This window comes from Nuphar pumila, chromosome 12 (assembly GCF_984573655.1).
Source record: "Nuphar pumila chromosome 12, dmNupPumi1.hap1.1, whole genome shotgun sequence".
Lineage (NCBI taxonomy): Eukaryota > Viridiplantae > Streptophyta > Magnoliopsida > Nymphaeales > Nymphaeaceae > Nuphar > Nuphar pumila.
The window spans coordinates 3,108,869-3,119,252 of NC_143260.1; positions in this window are offsets into that span (position 1 = coordinate 3,108,869).

Below are 10,384 nucleotides of genomic sequence, written 5' to 3' on the forward strand. Positions count from 1 at the left end.
AACCTGCCTAAGAACATAAGTTACTTAATGGGCCTTTCCTCCTACATCATAAACCCCAAGTGAGTGAGTGCCTTAGCTTGCAAAGAACACTCATTGGATAAGCCACCGTTGTATAGATGTGTTTATCATTTGCTTATTTGCTTAAAAAGATGTTCTCGGCACCATTAACTAATGAAAAACTTGATTTTGTATCACAAAGTTTTACACACTTACTTTTTAGTTTTGTACTGGTGTATCTCATGAGAAACTCTGATTGAATAGTTGTTGTTTCGAGTGTTTGTCACTGTAGATCTGACTCACCAGTTTGGTTGGGATCAGGCAAAACCCAGATCTAGGTTTGAGTTCTTCGAGACTCGGGTCAACTCAGTCCTAGTATTCCAAGGCTTGGTGTAGTTAAGCTAATCTATGCAAGACTAAGCCAAGTTGATCGCGTCAACCTCGACCATTTTCCTAATAAAGTACCTTTGACTTCAAGGATATTTTCAAGAGAGAGGCATTTATACTAAGCCAAGTTGGCAAGAATACAATTTGATTTCTTGGAGATTAGGCTTTTTCCTAAGCTGTTGGCATCTTCTGGATTCTTCCTTAGATGAGATAAGATTGGAGGAGTCCTGTTGTAGCCTGGTTTCCTGAAATTTCTATACACCCTTCACTTGTCAGTTGTCTGTTTGGAATGGGAAACCTCGTGACCTTTTTGCAGGCCGCTGATCCGATCCAATGGTGTACCCGAATTTTCTTTTTCTCCAACAAATATATATATATAATTAGATTCAGATATAAGAACGGAGAGTCACTAGAAAGAACTGGAAATATGAAAACTAATGTGTGAACCTCGTTTTTCATAAATTATTTGTTCTTCTCTCTTGAAACTAACCATATGGATGTGATCTACATGTTTGGTTTTATAAGAACATTAGAACCAAAATGATAAATATTTTGGAGTCTTCCACAAACCTAACTTTACTGAAGTGCCTGCTCCAGTTGTGTCCAAGCCTTCAAACTATAGCCATGGTCAGATAGGGCCTTGCTTATTTCGTAATGCTGTCCATGAATCAACGTATTCCCTTTGCTGGAAATTGACACTTGGATCCTGTTTCTATCAAAAAAGACACTTAGATCCTGTTTTTTCAATGAAATATGAGATTTTAAAGCTTTTGAATACTTATGAAATCGTGATCCGTCTATTTTCAAACCCTATAACAACCTGCTCACACTTTGGCAGTTGGCACTAATGAAACATGTATATCACATGACACAATTACTCAATCAAGGTTACTAGTTTTAACCAATTTGTGTCAAAACTGTCATTTTTTTGAGCAATGATAGAGGTGCCCAACTGGATATACACTCATTGTGGCGTTGCTCTATCAATCTTGTCTATAGAGCACACAACGAATTATTACAATTTTGACAAATTTGTCATCTTGATGTCACCTTAAAGTAGGATAGGAACTATGTCAAAGTGATACTTCAATTTGTGCCCTTTCACTCTCTTCATAATGAGAATCTGCACAAAAAATGGTGTATCCCTTCTTTTTAGGCATGTCCATGTATAGGGTAATAATGTGCAGTAGGAATGTGTTACTCCAACCTTGTGACAAAACAAGATTTAAGAAAAGAGATCTCAAGCCTAGAGGCACATTCTTAAGATCGTTGTCTTTAGAACTTCAATCGCCCCACTCAGGGAATTCCGAAGATGCGAAAAGGGGTTTGTTGCGATTGAATTCCTAGGCTTAAACCTCAAGAGAGTCACTGCTTCGCAAGAACAGATGATCTCTACCACACTTGAACCCTGCAAGCCAAATCGAGAAGAGAGGAAGAAGAAGACTGGAGAGTCAGAAAATTCTTGTTTTCAAAAGACGGAAGAAGGAAGAGATTTATAGATTTCTTAGAAAGATCAAAACATTTTGCGATAAATGAGATTAATGGCCATAAATCCGACGGTTTGAAATAAGGACGAAAAAGGTCTCTGAACGGTCACCCACCTTTGACTGTGCTCAAAGGCCTTCAAAATCGTCCAACAGTCACAATGCACCATAAAAGCATGTTAAAACCGTTTAAAAGGCCAAACAATCCAAAAATCGAAAGGTCAAAATGGGCCTTTACACCTCATGCGCACCTTGCACCGCTGCGAGCGTGCGAAGTGCACCATCAAAATGCCACATTGCGCCTCAAACGTCCTTGTGCACACACGCGCGCACGCGCGTGTGCGCGAACGACGCGTCCGTTCCTGCACGATGCGCAACAACGTCTGCAAGCCACCCCAAGACACATGGATTACCAAAGTAAAGAATAAAGAACAAACCCTCTATTTAAACCACTAGAAAACTTATTTCTCTTAGATATGGGACTAACTTATTAAAGCACTTTTGGTGGAAACAAAATCACCAATTTTAAAACTTTTCTAACAATCCCCCACTAGTTTTAAAATATATTTGACTTGCATAGAAACTTATGCATCAGTGAGAGTGTATATAAGACTTGAACCCCCACTTATTGAAAGAAAACCTAAATTAACCAAGGTGCCAAGTGGACTTACCTTGAACTTAGCTCCTATATTGTTAACGAAGTTTTCAATCATACATAGGTCTCCAAAAGTTTAATTGTGTGGATTTCATGTTGGCACATTTAAAGCCTTATGCTTTTCTGGATTCATGAGTGCTCTAGAGGATTGTTAATTCTCATAAGAAGCGGCTCATACCTCTACACTCACATAGGTGAGTTTGTCTAGGTGTACTGTAACACACACCCTAGCCTTAAGGCCTACAAACTCATTAAGAACTATTAGCTCAACTCTCACATGGTTACAACTTATGAGCACACATCAGTAATGGGCTTACACAAATATGCTCAATATCTGTCATTCACCAATTTATTTCCCATTGAACCTAGGCATGTGGGATCTCCAGCGCTCTAGGTTGGGTATCCTTAAGTGATGACTTAATTCTCATTCTCCTCGATGTTTTATTGATGACATTTCTCGAAAGGCCTTTCGTAAATGAGTCTGCTAAATTTTGACATGATTTCACATATTTCAATAATATAATATTGTCGTCAATCATTTGTCTTATAAAACTGTGTCTTAGACTAATATGTCTAAACTTCCCATTATATTTCATATTACCTGCTTTACACATAGCTGATTGGCTATCACAAAATATTGAAATAGAAGGTGTAGGTTTCTCATCTAGTAGAATATCCACTAACATATTCTTAAGCCATTCAGCTTCTCTACAAGCAGATGCCAAAGCAATAAACTCAGATTCCATTGCAAAATGAGTTATACAGGTTTGTTTCTTAGACCCCCATGCAACTGCTCCTCCACCAAGGGTAAAAACCCAACCACTCGTAGACTTGAAATCTTTAAAGTCAGTATTCCAACTTGCATCACTATACCCTTCAATAATAGCAGGAAACTCGGTATAGTGGATTCCAAAGTCTAAAGTATGCTTAAGATATCTAAGAATCCTGTTCACTACATTCCAATGTTGATGACCTGGATTATTAGTATAGCTACACACTTTACTCATTGCATATGCAATATTAGGCCTTGTGCAATTCATTGCATACATAAGACTACCTACAATACTGTCATATTTTAATTGTTGGATACTTGCACCAACATTAGGAGTCAATTTCATATTTGGATCATATGAGGTGCATGCTGGTGAACTATTAAGATATCCATACTTTGTAAGAATTTTCTCAATATAATGTGATTGACATAATGCAATGCCATTATTATTTCTTACAATTTTGATTCCTAAAATAACATCTGCAACACTCAAGTCTTTCATACAAAACATGGAAGATAAAAATCTTTTTGTTTGATTTATGCATTCACTATTGTTACCCAAAATAAGCATATCATCAACATATAAACAGATAATAATAATTGAGCTACTATCTACTTTATTTTAGACACATTTATCAGCATCATGTATTTTAAAACCATTATGTACCAGAGAACTATCAAATTTTTCATGCCATTGCTTAGAGACTTGCTTTAATCCATATAAGGATTTCTCAAGTTTGCAACCTTTGTGCTCTTGCCCTAGCACTACAAAACCTTCAGGTTGCTCCATATATATATCTCTTCATCTAATTCTTCATTCAAAAATGTCATTTTTAGGTCCATTTGATGGATTTGAAACTTATATATAGCAGCCATGACAATCATAATTCTAATAGTAGATATTGTGGTTACAGAAGCAAAAGTATCAAAATAATCAATACCTTCTTTTTGTTTAAAACCTTTTGCACCCAAACGAGCTTTAAATTTATCGATTGTACCATCACTTTTAATTTCTTTTTGAAAATCCATTTGTAGCCAATAGTTTTGCAACCAACAGGTAAATCCACTAATTTCCAAACATTAATAGATATAATTGATTCAATTTCATCATTTACAACTTCTCTTTAAAATGCAGCATCTTGAGAAGACATCGCCTCTTGAAAAGACACAGGATCATTCTTAATTAGAAATGTATAAAAGTCAGAACCAAAATTAGTTAGTTTTCTAATGCATTTAGTGTGTCTAACTTAAATTTCTGGTTCATCAGCACAATCATTAGAATATTCAATCATGTCATTAACATGGTGTTCATCTATTATAATACGACTGCCATTAAGAAAAAAATCAAATGCATTTTTATGTTCTATGAAAGATGCATCTCTGGATTCTACAATAACATCATTAACAATGTCCAAAAATCTATATGCTTTACTATGTTCAGCATACCCAACAAATGCACATTTAAATGTTTTAGGTCCAACCTTCTTTCTTTTATTTTATGGAATTTTAATATATGCTAAACAACCCCAAACACGAAAATAACTAAGATTAGGTTTCTTACCAAAATACAATTCATAAGGTGATTTTTCAGATTTGGAATAAGGAACTTGGTTAAGAATATAACAAACAGTAAGTATAGCCTCTCCCCATAAATTGGAATGTAAACCCGTATTAAGAAACATATCATTCATCATTTCTACAAGTGTTCTGTTTTTTCTTTCTGGTACTCCATTTTGTTTAGGAGTTCTAGGAGCTGATGTTTGATGGATAATACCATTATCTTCACAGAATTTATCAAATTCTCCACCTAAGTATTCACCTTCTCTATCTGTTCTTAAATGTACAATCTTCGTTTTAAATCTATTTTGTACTTCGACAAAATAAAGAAATTTTTTTGAAAATGCTTCAGATTTATGTTTCATCAAATAAACATAACAAAATTTTGAATAGTCATTTATAAAGGTAATAAAATACCTATTACCACCATGACTCAAAACATTATCCATCGTACACACATCAAAATACACTAATTCAAGCAATTTATAATTCTTTTCTACACTAGGAAACAGAAGTTTAGTTAGCTTTGTTTGAATGCATGTCTCACACTTATGATTATGTTCTATTCTAACATGACAAGGAAGAAGACCAAAGTTATTCATATTATGAATGCAACGAGAATTTATATGTCCTAATCGTGAATGCCAAAGAAAATAGGAGTCAACCATATAAACAGAAGTAGTAGCTTCATTTATGCTCATCTTGAATATACCAGTGGCAAACCCTTTTCCTACAAAGATTTTTCCTTTGGTCACAGTTACAATCCCAGACTCAATAATAATCTTAAAACCATTTCGTGACAGTAGTTCTGCAGAGATTAAATTTTTTTGAACTTCTGGAGCATAGTGGACATTCTCAAATATTAGGATTTTCCCGAAGGTGAACTTAATTTCCACACTCCCTTTTTTCAGCACTTTAGTTAAAAAAGAGTTTCTCATAAAGATATTGCATCCCTCCTCCACTAGTTCATACGACTTGAACAAGTTCCTGTCGTTAGCCACATGAACAGTGCTTTCAGCATCTAGGTACCAGTCCTTATTTATAGCCACCATGAAGGTTTCAGAGATTACAACGACAAGCCTCTCATCTGACTCATTTGGCTTAGAACCAGTCCTCTTCCTTTCTCTGCATTGTCTAGCAAAATGACCAAACTTGCCACAAACATAACAATTAAATTTTTTTATCAGTTGACTTTTTCCCTTTCACGAAATTCTTTTTGATTTTCTGGGTTTTCATGATTTTGCCACTCTTGTTACTAACAAAATTCACTTTAGGATAACCCTCTTTAAGACTCGAATTCTTTTTGTCACGAAGACGAGTCTCCTCCTCAATTCGGATGTCCTTAAGAAGACCATCTAAAGTGATTTTCTCATTTTTATGTTTTAAATGATTCCTATATTCTTTCCAAGAATCCGGTAGTTTCCCAATGATGACAACTTGAAAGTCATCATCAAGATACACACATTCTCTTTTGATTTTATAGGCCAAAATTTGCATCTCATGAATTTGAGCAAGTATAGGTTTATCATCAACAATAGAAAAATTAACATACTGATCTGCGATAAACCTTTTGTTACCAGCATCTTCTGCATTGTACTTGATCTCGAGAGCATTCCACAACTCTCTAGCCGACTCCAATGGAGAATATAAGTCAAAGAGAGAATCGGCTAAAGTGTTCCAGATATGCCCTTTGCATCAGTAGTTGTCAGTATGCCACTTCTCTTGCTCTTTCTTCTGTTCTTCTGTCTCAACTTCTTCAGTAACGACAGTGGGACAAGCCTTTTTGAGGACATAGTCGATATGCAGCTCAGACAACAGAAAAGAAACCTTTGATTGCCACCGCTTGAAGTTTGATTCATCAAATCGATCGAGTTTTTCAAGGTCACGACTAAGCAGATTGATGGAGTTGGATGTTGAACCAGATGCCATATTGAAGTTCTAAAATTGTTACTCCAACCTTCTGACAAAACAGGATTTAAGAAAAGAGATCTCAAGCCTAGAGGCACGTTCTTAAGATTGCTATCTTTAAAACTTCAATCGCCCACTCCGGGAATTTCGAAGATGCGAAAAGGGGTTTGTTGCGACTGAGTTCACAGGATACAACTAGGATTGAACCTCAAGAAAGTCACTGCTTCGCAAGAACAAATGATCTCTACTACACTTGAACTCTGTAAGCCAAATCGAGAAGAAAGGAAGAAGAAGACTGAAGAGTCAGAAAATTCTTGTTTTCAAAAGACGGAAGAAGGAAGAGATTTATAGATTTCTTAGAAAGATCAAAACGTTTTGCGATAAATGAGATTAATGGCCATAAATCCGATGGTTTGAAATAAGGATGAAAAAGGTCTCTGAACGGTCACCCACCTTTGACTGTGCTCAAAGGCCTTCAAAACCGTCCAACAGTCACAATGCACCATAAAAGCATGTTAAAACCGTTTAAGAGGCCAGACAATTCAAAAATCGAAAGTACAAAATGCGTCATCAAAACGCCATATTGTGCCTCAAGCACCTTTGCACACACACACGCGCGTGCGCAAACGGCACGTCCGCAAGCCACCCCAAGACACATGGATTACCAAAGTAAAGAATAAAGAACAAACCCTCTATTTAAACCACTAGAACACTTATTTATCTTAAATATGAGACTAAACTTATTAAAGCATTTTTGGTGGGAACAAAATCACCAATTTTAAAACTTTTCTAACATAATGGAGTTAGATTATTATTGGATTTGGACTGGATTCATATCAATATTTTAAGTAGGCTCTTATTTGGATTCAAAACAAAATCTGATCTGATTGCAAATTTTCTATGTAAATAGCTTATTTTTATTCTATTTTTTTACTAGATCCAACATTACTGCATCTACTTTCAGATCCAGATTTGGACTCAGATGCACTGTTTGCATCGCAATGAACTCCATGCACGAGGGAGATGGACGTCCATTGTAATATTTTTTGTCTGTCATGGATTGTTAGATTTTGAAATGTAGGGTAAAACACCAAATTTATCAAGTTTGATATTTCTGCTACTACTGTTACCTACTACTATTACAACGGCTAGTATGCTGGCGTTTTTAAATTCGATAAGACAAGGGTAAGACAGAGTTTGTACTCTGAGCTAGTACAATGGTACAAACATGTGGCTCGTTTGGATCATGGAATTCAAAGATATATAGAAATCCCATGTTGATACATTCAAAGATCGCCATGTGACACCCTCGGCCTTTAAAAATCGATGCAGTCATCTATGTTCACTGGTGTACACCTTCATGCACACTATGGTGTTACGTATTTGCTTAATTGTTTCGTCACATTAGGTCTAAAGAATCTTTTAACATTAATGTTACGGTTTGGAGTTGGGACATCCCATGTATGGGTCAAGAGGTGCCACATTGAGTACCACCCTGTCTGGCAGTGTAGAACTCTTTGGGAAATCCCTCCCTGCCTACCAAAAAAGTCCCCCTGTTTGTTTCAGCCTTACGACAAGGACACATACTCCAGGTATCCAAAGCCTTATGTCATTAACCGAACCCACCTAACTAGAGAGGGCAGGCCAGGTGCAATCACATTGATTGAGTGTGGGTCGGACTACCCTCTATCTTTAGGGTACAGCCGGTTATCCGTGGGGCTCAACAGAAGATGAAGGACACAGCCGCACACTAAAGTGTGTAATGTGATTGCACTTGATCTGCCGTCCTAACCAGGTGTGTCATCAACTAAGTTTTTACTATTAGCCCCTGTTTGGAAACTAGTAGCTAAGATAGGAAGTGGGAACTGCCAAATCCTGGATTTGGCAGCTACCACCTTTTAGAGGTGGTAGCTATGGATTCTAATCTTTAGTGTAAATACAAAGGTGAGAGGACCTCACTCCACAAGGTAGTTTGACCAAGTTTTTGCCAAATGCATTAACTCCTGTCCCAGCTCTTAGTTTCCAAACAGGGCTTTAGTAAAGTTCAACTCATGTTTAAATACAAGAAATAACACATTTCTTTCAAGTAAAAAATGGGCACCAATATAATAATCCTTGGGAATCAGATGCTTTTTTCTTGGTTGCCCCAAAAGGAAGCTCTCCATTCATATCATTTGACTCAAATTCGATGCTTGAGTTTATTTATTTTTTAAATGGAATACGATGACAAAGAATTTTTAAATTTTTTTATCAATCAAAAACTATTTTTAATATGTTAATATATTAAAAAATATTATTGAAAACTATTAACATAATTATGATAGTATCCCTATGTGTCCATGTCTGTCTCAACATGTGGGGCATGTTTGCAATGCCCTGTGACTATTGAATTTTCTCGAGATGCGATTGTAAATCACAATTGCCGCACTTTCTCAAGGTTACTGAAGCATAAGAAAAATACAAGTTGCGATTGCGATTGCGATTGCGATTGCCAATTGTGATTGTTTTTTTTTTAATCTTGTAAACAGCTACTAGTTTCTCAGCCTTGACCATAACCCACCTGTGACCAAAGCAGACATGACCGTCATGACATACGGCCAAAACCACATGTCCCTGTGATATAAGTTCTAATAAGGAGGCCTGCTTAGGACGCGCTGTCTCTGTCCATCCAGCTATAACATAGGACTCATGCCTAGGACAGATGTGAATCCAACCAGGGAGACAAAAACCATACTTCCTTTTAACTCTGGCAATGGAAAAAGGTGGGACCTTCCAAACATGATCATGCAGAGAAGCCAAGCACATGCTCCAAATCGGTGTTCCTTTCTCACCATTATAGGCCACTAACAAAAGCATGGGAAAATTCAAAGGAAGCATACTTATTCGGGTCAGATAGGGGTCTCAACAGTTTGTATATGAGTGGATCCCAATTCAGATCCAGATCCAGATCTAACTTTGAGGTGCTGGTACCGGGTTAGGACTCCAGTCCAATCGGACCTACTATAAAAAAAAACCATACCAGGTCCAACCATGATTACATGAACCAAACCCTACCCATATCTGATAAAATAATATATATATTTTTAATCTTTTTTACCTTGAAAAATTGCAGATCTTAATCAAACTTGGTCGGACCTGGGTCTGGTATGAAACTTCACAAACAATACCTGGCTCTATGTACTAATCAGACCCTATGAGTCTGACCCTAATCATATCTCTTTCTTTAGTTGCAGGGTTTGGTATGGTTCTAGTCCTGGTCAAACCCGACTTATTTGATTGCACCGATCTCAGATTCATGCTTTTCTTAAAGAGCATTAATATGAGATTTTGGAGATTTCAGATTCGATCCCAACCACCCACTCTTCCCTACCCCCTAATTGGCTCAAGATCCTGATTTGAAATCCCCTGTTTGGTATGTCACATGGACACGATCACGGGTGATTAATATGTCTAGTACACAAGGGGATACAACAGGGAGTCAAAATGGAGTTATCCTTGTGACATAGGTGTTTGAGTGAAGGTTGGATCTGTCGTGGGTCCCATTCTAGGACCTGGAGCTGCGAGTAGGAGATAATGCAGTCTCTTTTTTATTTGGTTAAATTCATAGTGGGTTCTCTCAGGGTC